This window comes from Bombina bombina, chromosome 6 (assembly GCF_027579735.1).
Source record: "Bombina bombina isolate aBomBom1 chromosome 6, aBomBom1.pri, whole genome shotgun sequence".
NCBI classification, from domain to species: domain Eukaryota; kingdom Metazoa; phylum Chordata; class Amphibia; order Anura; family Bombinatoridae; genus Bombina; species Bombina bombina.
Genome location: NC_069504.1, coordinates 21,428,832 through 21,445,202, shown reverse-complemented (window position 1 = coordinate 21,445,202; position 16,371 = coordinate 21,428,832).

The window sequence follows — 16,371 nt, the reverse complement described above, 5'->3', positions numbered from 1 at the left end:
TAAGCCCTTGACTGTCCATTCTACCGGCCATGGCTCCGCACTCCACTTACCATTTAGGTAAGCACTATAGCCGAAGGAGCCCGCAGCATCTGTAAATAAGTGAATTGCATGCGTGGACGTCTGAGGTTTTCGCCAAATGCAAACCCCATTAAAATCCCTTAGAAACTGATACCAAATCTGAAGATCAAGATAAGAATGTCAGCCTTGTACACGGGCCTTCACATTTCTCCTCTGCTAGGGGAACACCAAATTTAATCATCAGAATTCTTATGGTGTGCAGAAACAGCTCACAATCCTTGAAATTAAGTCTACCTACCAATAAAAAGTCATCCAAATAATGAGTGATTCAGTATTCCCCTCGCAACCTTGGCCACAGCCCAGTGCAAGAATGTGCTGAAAGCCTCGAAGTAAGCGCCAGAGATCGAACATCCCATAGGGAGACAACGATCAACATAGTAGGATCCGTCAAAAAAACAACCCATTAAGTAAAAAGAAGCATTGTGAATTGGAAGTAACCGGAAAGCTGATTCCACATCTAACTTTGCCAGCAAGGTGCCCCTTCCTGCCCTTCCCACTACCATTAGTGCATTGTCAAAGGACTGATAGTGCACCATGCTCAGCTCAGCTGGTATGGCATCATTCACAGACTTACTCTTGGGAAATGAAAGGTGTTGAATCATCATAAATTTCCCTGGATCCTTCTTAGGCACCACTCCTAATGGTGAGATAACCAATCCCAGTATTGGCTTCTTTCGAAAGGGGCCCGCCATGCAACCCAGAGAAACTCCTTACCCAACTTCCCCCTCAGTGCATCAGGGAACTGACATGCGGATTTCAAACTCCTGCGCGCCTTGTAGCCTGTAACCTTACCCTAATCAGGACTGATGAAGTCGTCCTGAAGGCCATCCTTCAGTAAGGCCGCCGTAACCCCACAGTTGCGGCATTCATGCCGAAAGGAACAGGCAGTTCCCAGCGAACAATGATTGTCCTGGAATTTCCAACAGACCCCGGTGGGACGCCTATGAAATCTGTTGGCAGCACGTACCTGTGGTGTCCCAGCTGGAGGAATGGAAGTCCCAGGGACCCTTTCTGGACCCAGCCGGCCCCAGAGCTGCATCTCCATACAACCAAAATCCAGGAGAGGATTACCTACCTTCTTCCTGCAAAAGGCCTCATCGTAATCGCACCAGGCTCCCTCGCGATAATTCTCCTTGATAACCTCTATGTTCTCCATGTATTTCAGTATGGTCAATAGCTGGTCAGGTCTCTTCTCCAAATAACAAGAAGAATATACCCTAAAGCATCTCCTCAATTCCTGGAATTTATCCGAGCATCCGAAATTTCTTCGGGCCGTCTTATTTTTGGCTCTCTCCTTTTGCCTCAAGCCTTCCACAGAGAGCTCAAAGATGTTCACGTACTTCCCATCCTGAATGCTCTTGACCGTCTTAGTTTTAAGGGGCTCATGCAAATCATATGAGGACCAGGAGTGCGTGTCGCCTTGTGGTTGGCAGACCCACGGATATCAGTGAGTCTGGTTCAGGTTTGGGATACCTTAGCTGACATTTCAGAGGTAACAGATTCAGATGACCGTTGCAACCCTTTCCTAGCAGCCTTTTTTACCTCTGTCAACCACCTACACATCCTATACATACATTTATGCCCTTTGGCATCTAATCCCAAAGCCCTATAATTCTCAGAACCAGAGTCATCCGAAGATGACATGAAACCCCTAAACCCCACTGAAACTGAGGACTCACCGGTTTGTGACCCCATTTCAGCTCTCCCCTTCCCCCTAGACAAATTTCGCTCTCCCCTCCCATCAAGCACTCTAGGTATGCATGGGCGCTTGCCATGCCCTCTCACATGCACACTTTGTTCTTCCTCTGAGAAATCCTCAATCTCATCACTTAAGTGTACCACCTTAGGGGCCTGAGGGGGGCTTCCTACAACTTCTAAATGGCGCCATTTCCATATCTAGACTATGGAATTGTGATGGTTGACCCTGCTTAACTGCTGATCTCGTGACCACTTTCTTAGCAGATGCTTGAGCTGCCGCAGAACGCTGGGGCCTAGTTTCCCCAGGCGCACTCTCAATCCCATCCATACTGCCATCCTCCATACCAGCAACCATGCCTGTGGAATCTGAGTCCACATTATCGCCCACATCCATACTCATACTAGGCCTTATAGGAGCCTCTGCACCTTTATTACGGCCTTTGCTGCCGATCGCACACTTGCGCCTTTATAGCCCCCTGTTTGCCTGTTTTCTGAACCCATTCTGGTTTCAGATTTCCCCATAGTAGCTCCGCTGCCAGCTTTAATAACATTACTAGGCCCCTGAGATACCTGCGTACATACCACCCCTCTAGGCCTAGCCCCTTGAGCACTCCTCTTCACAGCTGGGCTTCGAATCGCGTCGAATAGTGATACCGGAAGTGACATCACCGGAAGTACTACCACTGGAGGACCTGAGACCGGAAGTCGCCGCACAAAGCCACTGTAGGAGTGTGTGGACTACCAGAAGGTGAACCCTGAACCATGGAAGACCTGCCCGGAGCCTGGACATCGCCGCCACCATTATCTGGAAGAGGGACACCGCTGCATGGTAAGGCCTGGTGCTCCCACTATGCCCTCCACCGTTGTTAGGAAATTGATTGAGCCAACGGAATAGAATGGGTAAACTACGGGAGGGACCAGCCACCGCCTCATCAAATCGAGAGGGCCAAGTCTGGGCCTTAGGGTCCAATAAGCTGCATCCAATAGGCCCAAGTCGTCATGTGCCCCCCAACCACCCTCCGGATCAACGCCCTCCAACAAGACCTGATCCGGAATGTAATCAACATTCGTGGAGCTACCCCCCTTACCAGACCCACCATGGGAAAACACATTGGGAGGGTTAAGTAATGGAGTATGACCCACCGCATCAGGTGAAGGTGTGATGCATTCCTCTGCTTCACTTTCCTCCACGATTTCTCTTTCTACAGATTACTCCGGGGCCTCCATGAATCGTTTTGGAGGTACTTTAACTCTCTTGGAACGCTTTATGTGAAAACTTCAAAGAAACAAGCAATAAGAGGATTTGGACTTCCTGTACAGGTCTTAAACAGGTTAGCCAAACCCCTCCTCTCTAACTGCAACATTTGTTTCACACACACACACACACACACAAGAACACTCCCACTTCTCCGTCCTGGCCTTAACACTTATGTGCATTCCAGGCAAAAGTTAGTGCAGTTGTGATATTGCCTATAATGACCCGTGCTAACTTCAGTACATAACTTCTAATATGTGCACAAGTTAGTGCAGTTGTGATATTGCCTATAATGACCCGTGCTAACTTCAGTACATAACTTCTAATATGTGCACAAGTTAGTGCAGTTGTGATATTGCCTATAATGACCCGTGCTAACTTAAGTACATAACTTCTAATATGTGCACAAGTTAGTGCAGTTGTGATATTGCTTATAATGACCTGCGCTAACTTCAGTATGTAGCCTGTAATACAATAAATGTGCAAGTTAGTGCATTTGTGATATTGCTTATAATGACCCGCGCTAACTTCAGTACGCAACTTCTAATATGTGCAGAAGTTAGTGCAGTTGTGATATTGCCTATAATGACCCACGCTAACTTCAGTACATAACTTCTAATATGTGCAGAAGTTAGTGCAGTTGTGATATTGCCTATAATAACCCACACTAACTTCAGTATGTAGCCTGTAATACAATACATTTGCAAGTTAGTGCAGTTATGTATTGCCTATAATGACCCGCGCTAACTTCAGTACGTAAGTTGTAATACAATACATGCGCAAGTTAGTGCAGTTGCGAAATTGTCTATAATGACCCGTGCTTACTTCGGTACATAACTTGTAATACAATACATATGCAAGTTAGTGCAGTTACAATACTGCTTATAATGACCCTCGCTAAATGCAGTACGTAACTTGTAATATATGCGCAAGTTAGTGCAGTTACGATATTGCCTATAATGACCCACGCTAACGTCAGTGCGTAACTTGTAATATGTGCACAAGTTAGTGCAGTTATGATATTGCCTATAATGACCCACGCTAACGTCAGTGCGTAACTTGTAATATATGCGCAAGTTAGTGCAGTTACGATATTGCCTATAATGACCCGCAGTAGCTTCAGTGCGTAACTTGTAATATATGCGCAAGTTAGTGCAGTTACAATACTGCTTATAATGACCCTCGCTAATTTCAGTACGGAACTTGTAATATATGCGCAAGTTAGTGCAGTTACGTATTGCCTATAATGACCTGCGCTAACTTCAGTACGTAAGTTGTAATACAATATATGCGCAAGTTAGTACAGTTACAATACTGCTTATAATGACCCTCGCTAAATTCAGTACGGAACTTGTAATATATGCGCAAGTAAGTGCAGTTACGATATTACCTATAATGACCTGCGCAAACTTCAGTACATAACTTGTAATATATGAGCAAGTTAGTGCAGTTTTTAAATTGCTTATAATGACCCGTGCCTACTTCAGTACATAACTTGTATTATATGCGCAAGTTAGTGCAGTTACGATATTGCCTATAATGACCCGTGCTTACTTCAGTACATAACTTGTATTATATGCGCAAGTTAGTGCAGTTACGATATTACCTATAATGACCTGCGCTTACTTCAGTACGTAACTTGTAATATATGCGCAAGTAAGTGCAGTTACGATATTACCTATAATGACCTGCGCTTACTTCAGTACGTAACTTGTAATATATGCGCAAGTAAGTGCAGTTACGATATTACCTATAATGACCTGCGCTTACTTCAGTACGTAACTTGTATTATATGCACAAGTTAGTGCAGTTACAATATTGTCTACAATAACCCGCTCTTACTTCAGTACGTAACTTGTAATACAATACATGCGCAAGTTAGTGCAGTTACGATATTGCCTATAATGACCCATGCTTACTTCAGTACGTAACTTGTAATATATGTGCAAGTTAGTCCAGTTGTGATATTGCCTATAATGACCTACGCAAACTTCAGTACATAACTTGTAATATATGAGCAAGTTAGTGCAGTTTTTAAATTGCCTATAATGGCCTGTGCCTACTTCAGTACGTAACTTGTAATATATGCGCAAGTTTGTGGAGTTACGATACTGCCTATAATGACCCTCGCTAAATTCAGTACGCAACTTGTAATATATGTGCAATTTAGTGCAGTTATGATATTGCCTATATGACCAGCGCTTACTTCAGTACGTAACTTGTAATATATGTGCAAGTTAGTACAGTTACGATATTGCCTATAATGACCCGCGCTAACTTCTGTGCATAACTTGTAATACAATACATGTGCATGTTAGTGCAGTTACGATATTGCCTATAATGACCCGCAGTAACTTCAGTGCGTAACTTGTAATACAATACATGTGCACGTTAGTGCAGTTGCGATATTGCCTATCCGCAGTAACTTCAGTGCGTAACTTGTAATACAATACATGCGCATGTTAGTGCAGTTAAAATATTGCCTATAATGACCCGCAGTAACTTCAGTGCGTAACTTGTAATATGTGCGCAAGTTAGTTCAGTTGCAATATTGCCTATAATGACCCACACTAACGTCAGTGCGTAACTTGTAATATGTGCACAAGTTAGTGCAGTTACGATATTGCCTATAATGACCCACGCTAACGTCAGTGCGTAACTTGTAATATATGCACAAGTTAGTGCAGTTACGATATTGCCTATAATGACCCACGCTAACGTCAGTGCGTAACTTGTAATATATGCACAAGTTAGTGCAGTTACGATATTGCCTATGATGACCCGCGCTTACTTCAGTGCGTAACTTGTAATATATGCACAAGTTAGTGCAGTTACGATATTGCCTATAATGACCCACGCTAACGTCAGTGCGTAACTTGTAATATATGCACAAGTTAGTGCAGTTACGATATTGCCTATGATGACCCGCGCTTACTTCAGTGCGTAACTTGTAATATATGCACAAGTTAGTGCAGTTACGATATTGCCTATAATGACCCACGCTAACGTCAGTGCGTAACTTGTAATATATGCACAAGTTAGTGCAGTTACGATATTGCCTATAATGACCCACGCTAACGTCAGTGCGTAACTTGTAATATATGCACAAGTTAGTGCAGTTACGATATTGCCTATAATGACCCACGCTAACGTCAGTGCGTAACTTGTAATATATGCACAAGTTAGTGCAGTTACGATATTGCCTATAATGACCCACGCTAACGTCAGTGCGTAACTTGTAATATATGCACAAGTTAGTGCAGTTACGATATTGCCTATGATGACCCGCGCTTACTTCAGTGCGTAACTTGTAATATATGCACAAGTTAGTGCAGTTACGATATTGCCTATAATGACCCACGCTAACGTCAGTGCGTAACTTATAATTGAGCCTTCACAATGGTTACTTGCTCATAGATATTGTGCATACATAAAAATGACTAATGTTGCAGCTTAGACTCTCCCTATGTGGTTTAACCAACTATTGAATGAACACACGGGGAAAAAACCTTTTGAACAAAGACATTATCAGTGAAATAATTGATGTCTTAATTAATAGCCCCCTGCAGGAGTCTGAAGAAGCTTACTGGTTGACCTTGCTAACTAGCCCTTCCTGACAGAGCTAAGGAAAGCAGCAGAACACATAGGGGGTAGATCAAAGTGAGTGTTAATTGTCTTACAGACTTCTCCCTGATCTGCTGAAGCGTGCCAGACATTCCAATGACAAATCTTATTCCTGGAAACATGGAACAGAAATGATAAAATGTGTGAGAAATCTACATTGGTTTGTGCTAGAGGAAAGCAGCAGATCTCACTTATGGAACCTTCCTCTGCACCAGGAACACGCAATAGGCTGCAGTAGCATCTGGTAACGGCGAGGCAGCAGATTGGCTATAATCAGTGGTGTTTGTGATCTCTGATGGAATCAGATGCTGGACCTGCGAAGAAGATATGTTTAGTTTTACATGAGACAGATTGAAATAGCCATAGAAAGACAAGATGGATTACAAATGGAGCAGTCATTTTTTTTGGCAATCACAAAAATTCCACTAGAATTAAAGGAACTGTCAACAACAAAATTGTTTAAAACGATAGATAAAACCTTTACTGCCCATTCCCGAGCTTTGCACAAACAACATTGTTATATAAATATACTTTATAACCTTTCTGCCTGTTTCTAAGCCACTAGAGACTGCCTCTTATCACGTTTTTTTTTTTTAGCTTTCACAACAGGAGACTGAAAATTCATGTGGGCCATATAGATAACATTGTGCTCATGCCCGAGGACTTATTTAAGAGTAAGCACAACACAGCACTAATTGGCTAAAATGAAAGGCTATAGATAATAAATAAAACGTCATGTGATCAGGGGGTTTCACAAGATGCTTTGATACAAGGTAATCACAGAGGTAAAACATTTATTAATATAACTGTTGGGTATGCAAAACTGAGGAATGGGTAATAAAGGGATATAGCATGTGCGCAATTGCGCTAATTTAGAAAATGTGGATAGAGGTGCGCTAGGACAGAAAGATAATCATACACCTCCCTTAGAAGAAAATATCCCTACTAATTGTCTAAAAATTGAAAGAAACTGGAAAAAAAGGGGGGTAAAAGGAGGGCGCTAAAAGCTAAAGATATCACCACTAAAATGATTGCTAAAATATTTATTTTTAAAAACACATATCAATTATATCAGTTATAACAATTAAAAGGGACGTCTCCCTAAAACAATGTATAATACCAAATCTAAAATATAGACAGTTAAACAGCAGAATTATTTAATGCTAGAAAGTCGACTAAGATAAAACTGTAGGTGTAACAAAGATATTTGATGTTCAATTGTGTATATACACCTACATTATTGAAATATGGCTTCAAGTCTCAGATTAATATTTAAAGAAAAAATAGTGTCTCTGAATCTTAGTCACTCGGTTTTATGTGACTTTAAATATAAAAAAAAAAGAACAGGACAAAAAGTCTCTTGATGCTGATCACTTATCGTTAACGGATTCAGAGAGAGTTCATAACTCACATGGAAAGCAACCCAAAAACAGATATGGTGATTACTCGTTACAATGTCATTTAGAGGAATGTATCTATGCGGCTGTAATAATGTTTCCAAACAATAGCAGCACCGTTCCCATATATTGCTGTATCACAGAGATTATTCTACTACTTTCATTGAAAGATTCTGATCTCCTTATTAATATACAGTACGTTACCCTTTTCAGTTTTGATGCAGTTGAATCCACTTGTGCTCGGTATCTGTCCTCGAGCGGGTAACTATGTGATGTTACTCGGCGTCTGACGTCACTGTTGATGTTCCGGTTAGAGGAAGAAAAAGGCGATTAAGCTGTTATAGTAGAAATCCTCACAGAAGGACCCCGCACTTAGTGCTTGTGCACGCGGGGGGGGGGGGGGGGAACTGTAGCGGGTATATAGTATTCTTCCAACCACAGATCCCAAATGAATATATTGAAAATAATTCCTTAAGAGTTCTAAATATAATAAATAACCCGGGTTATGCTGAATAGAACCAGTCCATAGAAATTGTAGAGACAATGTGTCACACTACCACACAACTACGCGTTTCGCCCTTCTATGGGCTTTTTCAAGATAGTGGTAGCAAGTGTGAGCACCCTTTTTCAAAGGGGTATCCTTTATTCTGATTGGTGAAAATCCTAATTGATTCCTTTTCTTAAGGTGGTATTTTCTTCTCATTTTTTAAGGAGGTATGCATAGATACATATATCTGTTAACATTATAGAGGCATTTGGGTATAGTTGATGGAAATCCACAGTCATTACCTGTTCTTATAATCACATTCAAGTCTCATAATTTAAAAGTATATGCAGATACATTTATGACATTTAACTCTTGAAGACCAAAATAGTAGGGTTACCTAAAAAGCCATATTTTATTGCTCATATTGTTTTTATATTTTAATCATTTAATATATACTTCCAAATTTCACTGGTTTGCTTATTGATATATATGCGTTCTATCATTAATGCTGGTTAGAAGAATTAAATAATGATACAGTGCAAATTTAACTAGAATGAAAGAGTGAAGTGAAAAGATATTAGTGTTACATCCTTACAGAGATATTTTCAGTTATTCAAATAAAAAACGAGAGAGGTCCAATTCTGAATTAAGACCTCTCGGGTATAGAGTATCAAACTTATAAATATATTCTGCTTCTTTTATGAGCAGACTTTTCTCTATGTTTCCACCTCTCCAGTGACCTTGGAATTTGTGAATCCCCCAATATTTCAAATCCCTTGTGTTACCCTGATGAATTTATTTAAAGTGTTTGTACAAGAAAGTGTCTTCTTTTTCTTTCTCTATACATAATAAGTGTTCTCTTATTCTATCCCTGAGACATCTTTTGGTCTCACCGAAATAGAATAGATTGCATGTGCACTTTAATACATATACAATATTTTTACTCGTACATCTAATTGTTTCTTTAATAGTGATATCATCCAATGATTCTTTCATTTTGAGATTTTTTTATTTTAGAGCTGTGTGTGCAAGCTTTACACGTGTAGCATGGGAAAAAAAACTGTGATTTTCCTTCCCTCTATATCTATTTGGTTTTTAGTGGTTTTCTTTTGTTTTAGTTCACTGGGGGCCAACACCATTTTGAAATTCTTTGCTCTTTTAAAAATAAATGTAGGTTTATCTGCTAATTTGACTCCTTTAATGTTATCTTCTTTAAACAGATGCTAGTTTTTATTTATTATTTTTTAATCAAATTATAGTCTGCATTATAATCGGTTATAAAGGGAACCCTAATTTTATCATATTTGATTTCATCTTTTGTTTTATATTTCACAAGATTCTCTCTACCCGTTAGTTTTGCTTTTTGGATTGCTTGTGTAATGTTCTTTTTATTGTAGCCTCCTATATTAAATTTTTCTGCTACTTGATGTTCAAAATCTTCAATTCTGGAGCAATTTTTTCTTATGCGTAGGCTCTGACTATATGGGATATTTTCTTTCCATAACCTGAGATGGCAACTATCCGCATGTACTAGGTTATTGCTATCCACTTTTTTAAAATGAGTCTGTGTCTCCAATTTATTATCAATTACCATGATTTTTAAATCAAGAAAAACAACTTTTTCTCTGCTAAAATTGCAAACAAACTTCAAACCATTATCATTATTATTCATCTCCTCGAAAAGTTTAGTGAGTTCACACTCAGGGCCCTTCCATACCAACAAAAGGTCATCTATATAGCGTTTATAGAGTACGAGGTTTGCATCAAGATCGCTCCTCCTGAAGAAACTTTCTTCCCAGATTCCCATGAATAGGTTGGCGTAACTCAGTGCAAACCTCGTACCCATCGCAGTGCCTTCTATTTGGAGAAAATATTTGTTGTTAAATGAAAAATAGTTGTGCTCTAATATGTACTTAATACTGTTAAAGGGACATTATACACTCATTTTTTCTTTGCATAAATATTTTGTAGATGATCTGTTTATATAGCCAATAAAGTTTTTAAAAAAAATAAATGTATAGTTTTGCTTATTTTTAAATAACATTGCTCTGATTTTCAGACTCCTAACCAAGCCCCAAAGCTTTATGTGAATACTGTCAGCTACCTTCTCCAGCTTGCTCCTGTTTGTGTAAAGGGTCTTTTCATATGCAAAAGAAGGGGGGGAGTGTCCTATTTGCCACTTGCAGTGGGCTTTCCAGCCGCCTTTTCAACAGAGCCAAACTGACAGCTTCTAAGTAAGTTTTTAAACAGTTTTATACTGGATTTTTATATTAGTATCTGTGCATCTTATTCTTTATAGTAGTGTCTATTACATGCAGTTATATGAAAATGAGTGTATACTGTCCCTTTAAGGATGAAATTCCTTTGTGTCTCTTTGATGTTTGTATCACGTTCTAAAAATAGTTTCACAACGTTTATTCCTTGTTCATGTTTTATTATAGTATATAGTGACGACACGTCACATGTCGCCAGTATCAAATCTTTAAGCCATTCAATGGATTTGAAAATGTTCAAAACTTGAGTGGAATCTTTGAGATGTGAGTCCAAATTTGACACATATGGTTGCAGGTACTTAACTACGTATTGGGACAGATTGGCAGAAATTGAATTAATCCCGGAGACTATTGGCCTTCCGGGGGGGTACAAACACTTTAAAGAAATTCATCAGGGTAACACAAGGGATTTTAAATATTGGGGGATTCACAAATTCTAAGGTCACTGGAGAGGTGGAAACATAGAGAAAAGTCTGCTCATAAAAGAAGCAGAATATATTTATAAGTTTGATACTCTATACCCGAGAGGTCTTAATTCAGAATTGGACCTCTCTCCTTTTTTATTTGAATAACTGAAAATATCTCTGTAAGGATGTAACACTAATATCTTTTCACTTCACTCTTTCATTCTAGTTAAATTTGCACTGTATCATTATTTAATTCTTCTAACCAGTATTAATGATAGAACGCATATATATCAATAAGCAAACCAGTGAAATTTTGAAGTATCTATTAAATTATTAAAATATTAAAACAATATGAGCAATAAAATATGGCTTTTTAGGTAACCCTACTATTTGGTCTTCAAGAGTTAAATGTCATAAATGTATCTGCATATACTTTTAAATTATGAGACTTGAATGTGATTATAAGAACAGGTAATGACTCTGGATTTCCATCAACTATACCCAAATGCCTCTATAATGTTAACAGATATATGTATCTATGCATACCTCCTTAAAAAATGAGAAGAAAATACAACCTTAAGAAAAGGAATCAATTAGGATTTTCACCAATCAGAATCAAGGATACCCCTTTAAAAAAGGGTGCTCACACTTGCTACCACTATCTTGAAAAAGCCCATAGAAGGGCAAAACGCGTAGTTGTGTGGTAGTGTGACACATTGTCTCTACAATTTCTATGGACTGGTTCTATTCAGCATAACCCGGGTTATTTATTATATTTAGAACTCTTAAGGAATTATTTTCAATATATTCATTTGGGATCTGTGGTTGGAAGAAAACTATATACCCTCTACAGTTTTCCCCCCCTGCGTGCATAAGCACTAAGTGCGGGATCCTTCTGTGAGGATTTCTACTATAACAGCTGGGAGTAGCGGATTAATCGCCTTTTTCTTCCTCTAACCGGAACATCAACAGTGACGTCATATGCCGAGTAACATCACATAGTTACCCGCTCGAGGACAGATAGCGAGCACAAGTGGATTCAACTGCATCAAAACTGAAAAGGGTAACGTACTGTATATTAATAAGGAGATCAGAATCTTTCAATGAAAGTAGTAGGATATTCTCTGTGATACAGTAATATATGGGAACGGTGCTGCTATTGTTTGGAAACATTATTACAGCCGCATAGATACATTCCTCTAAATGACATTGTAACGAGTAATCACCATATCTGTTTTTGGGTTGCTTTCCATGTGAGTTATGAACTCTCTCTGAATCCATTAACGATAAGTGATCAGCATCAAGAGACTTTTTGTCCTGTTCTTTTTTTTCGATATTTAAAGTCACATAAAGCCGAGTGACTAAGATTCAGAGACACTATTTTTTCTTTAAATATTAATCTGAAACTTGAAGCCATATTTCAATAATGTAGGTGTATATACACAATTGAACATCAAATATCTTTGTTACACCTACAGTTTTATCTTAGTCGACTTTCTAGCATTAAATAATTCTGCTGTTTAGATGTCTATATTTTAGACTTGGTATTATACATTGTTTTAGGGAGACGTCCCTTTTAATTGTTATAACTGATATCATTTATATGTGTTTTTAAAAATAAATATTTTAACAATCGTTTTAGTGGTGATATCTTTAGCTTTTAGCGCCCTCCTTTTACCCCCCTTTTTTTCCGGTTTCTCGCAATTGCGCTAACCCAACATGAAAAGGCAGTGTAAGGACCAGCATGGGACTGTAGCAACCTAAGCTGTAGGGAGTGAGATAGGAGAAGACGGCTGGGTAGAGAAGCTAGTACAACATTGTTGCAAGTGTAGGGAGGAGCCCCTGTCTTACCTTAAAAACAGTAGCTTTCAGTTTCCTGTCCCTCTTTCTCCATGGATCCTCAAGAGTAATTTTTTTTCTCTATTTCCTAGGCCTCATCCTTCCAGCTATCATCCATCATTCCAGGTGATTGGTACAGTTCCAGGAGCTGCAGTTTGAATTACCTTCAAGGAAAAAACAGATAAGTCAAACTGCATGTAATGAGGAGATTGAGGATGTAATTCCACCTACACAGCACACGAATAGGCACTCTGTACAGGCAGTGGTTGATATACATTCCACTCCTGTTAGTTATATGGCTCTGATAAATACTGTCCTTGAATCACGGGTACAGCGGGTGGTGGCTGATATTGATTATCCGTTACAGACTACACCAGCATTGCAGTCCGTTATTAAACCCTTAGTTCAAACAGCTATTAATGGTTCAGGGCCTTTGGTTATTAATCCAGACATTGGTGACTCAGGGCCTTCCCTGACTATTGGTGGTACAGGGCCTTCCATTATTAACCCAGACATTAATAGGCCACATTTTGAGCAAAGCATGGGTTCTGTTTCTCCTTTAGCCCCTTCTGACCTCTTACCTGTTTATTCTGTGGCATCCCTATTTGCCGCTATCCCTCCATCGGCGGCATCCGCTGTTTCCTCCTTCTTATCTTCCATTGTGGCTGCAATGGCTTCTTCATCCATTTCCCCGTCTTCCTCCATTCCGGTTGGCCTATCCGCGCCACTGGAAGTTGATGCCACGCTTCCCAGAGCCATTCGGTCAGGTCCTCAGCAGCGCAAGGAAGGTGAGCATCAAAAGAGGACTTCGGTGATGGCAGGACAGGCGCAATTAGGGCATGATAGGCATCAGTCTCATCCTACATCAGTTACAGCCAGGTCAGTGAGGGGCGGAGCTAATCAAAGGGGGCAAATAGGCTGGAAATCTGTTTCTTGGTCGCCAGAGGTTGGCGCAGCAAATAGGGGCGTAACCCGGGCAGCAAGGAAATCATATTCATTGGGAAGAAAGGCAATTTTCAAAGCGCATACTCACGCAAGTAATAACACATCTCAGGGAAGTAATATAGGACAAAAAAAAAACAATGTGAATGCAAATCCTTCAAATATGGGCAAATGATCATTCTTGTGTAAATGTAATGACGAATGTTGTTCCTGCTGAGAACGTTATGAATAGTGATGTTGTGAACTGTTCGCCGGAGAACAGTTCCCGGCGATCTTAGCTTGTTCATGTTCGCCGCGGCGGGCGAACATATGCGATGTTCGATCCGCCCCCTTATTCGTCATCATTGAGGAAACTTTGACCCTGTATCTCACAGTCTGCAGACACATTTCAGCCAATCAGCAGCAGACACTCCCTCCCAGACCCTCCCAGCTCCAGGGCAGAAGCCATTTTAGATTCATTACGATCCTGCATTCTTAGTGAGAGGAGTGCATTCTCAGTAACCCCAGTACTCACGTAGTTAACCCCTTCTGATAACCTAGTACAGCGCATTCCTATTAGTTCCATCCTCAGTAGCTCCAGTAGTCACGCAGTTAACCCCTGCTGATAACCTAGTACAGCGCACTCCTATTAGTTCCATCCTCAGTAACCCCAGTAGTCATACAGTTAACCCCTGCTGATAACCTAGTACAGCGCACTCCTATTAGTTCCATCCTCAGTAGCTCCAGTAGTCACACAGTTAACCCCTGTTGATAACCTAGTACAGCGCACTCCTATTAGCTCAATCCTCAGTAACCCCAGTACTCACGCAGTTAACCCCTGCTGATAACCTAGTACAGCGCACTCCTACAAGTTCCATCCTCAGTAACCCAGTACTCACACAGTTAACCCCTGCTGATAACCTAGTACAGCGCACTCCTATTAGTTCCATCCTCAGTAACCCCAGTACTCACGCAGTTAACCCCTGTTGATAACCTAGTACAGTGCACTCCTATTAGTTCCATCCTCAGTAACCCCAGTAGTCACACAGTTAACTCCTGCTGATAACCTAGTACAGCGCACTCCTATTAGTTCCATCCTCAGTAACCCCAGTAGTCACACAGTTAACTCCTGCTGATAACCTAGTTCAGCGCACTCCTATTAGTTCCATCCTCAGTAGCTCCAGTTGTCACTCAGTTAACCCCTGCTGATAACCTAGTACAGCGCACTCCTATTAGTTCCATCCTCAGTAACCCCAGTACTCATGTAGTTAACCCCTGCTGATAACCTAGTACAGCGCACTCCTATTAGTTCCATCCTCAGTAACCCCAGTAGTCACTCAATTAACCCCTGCTGATAACCTAGTACAGCACACTCCTATTAGTTCCGTCCTCAGTAGCTCCAGTAGTCATGCAGTTAACCCCTGCTGATAACCTAGTACAGCGCACTCCTATTAGTTCCATCCTCAGTAACCCCAGTAGTCACGCAGTTAACCCCTGCTGATAACCTAGTACAGCGCACTCCTATTAGTTCCATCCTCAGTAGCTCCAGTACTCATGCAGTTAACCCCTGCTGATAACCTAGTACAGCGCACTCCTATTAGTTCCATCCTCAGTAGCCCCAGTAGTTGCGCAGTTAACCCCTGCTGATAGCCTAATACAGCGCACTCCTATTAGTTCCATCCTCAGTAGCCCCAGTAGTCACGCAGTTAACCCCTGCTGATAACCTAGTACAGCGCACTCCTATTAGTTCCAACCTCAGTAGCCCCAGTAGTCACACAGTTAACCCCTGCTGATAACCTAGTACAGCGCACTCCTATTAGTTCCATCCTCAGTAGCTCCAGTAGTCACACAGTTAACCCCTGCTGATAACCTAGTACAGCGCACTCCTATTAGTTCCATCCTCAGTAACCCCAGTAGTCACACAGTTAACCCCTGCTGATAACCTAGTACAGCGCACTCCTATTAGTTCCATCCTCAGTAACCCCAGTAGTCATGCAGTTAACCCCTGCTGATAACCTAGTACAGCGCACTCCTATTAATTCCATCCTCAATAACCCCAGTACTCACGCAGTTAGCCCCTGCTGATAACCTAGTACAGTGCACTCCTATTAGCTCAATCCTCAGTAACCCCAGTACTCACGCAGTTAAACCCTGCTGATAACCTAATACAGCGCACTCCTATTAGTTCCGTCCTCAGTAACCCCAGTAGTCACACAGTTAACCCCTGCTGATAACCTAATACAGCGCACTCCTATTAGTTCCGTCCTCAGTAACCCCAGTAGTCACACAGTTAACCCCTGCTGATAACCTAGTACAGAGCACTCCTATTAGTTCCATCCTCAGTAGCCCCAGTAGTCACGCAGTTAACCCCTGCTGATAACCTAGTACAGCG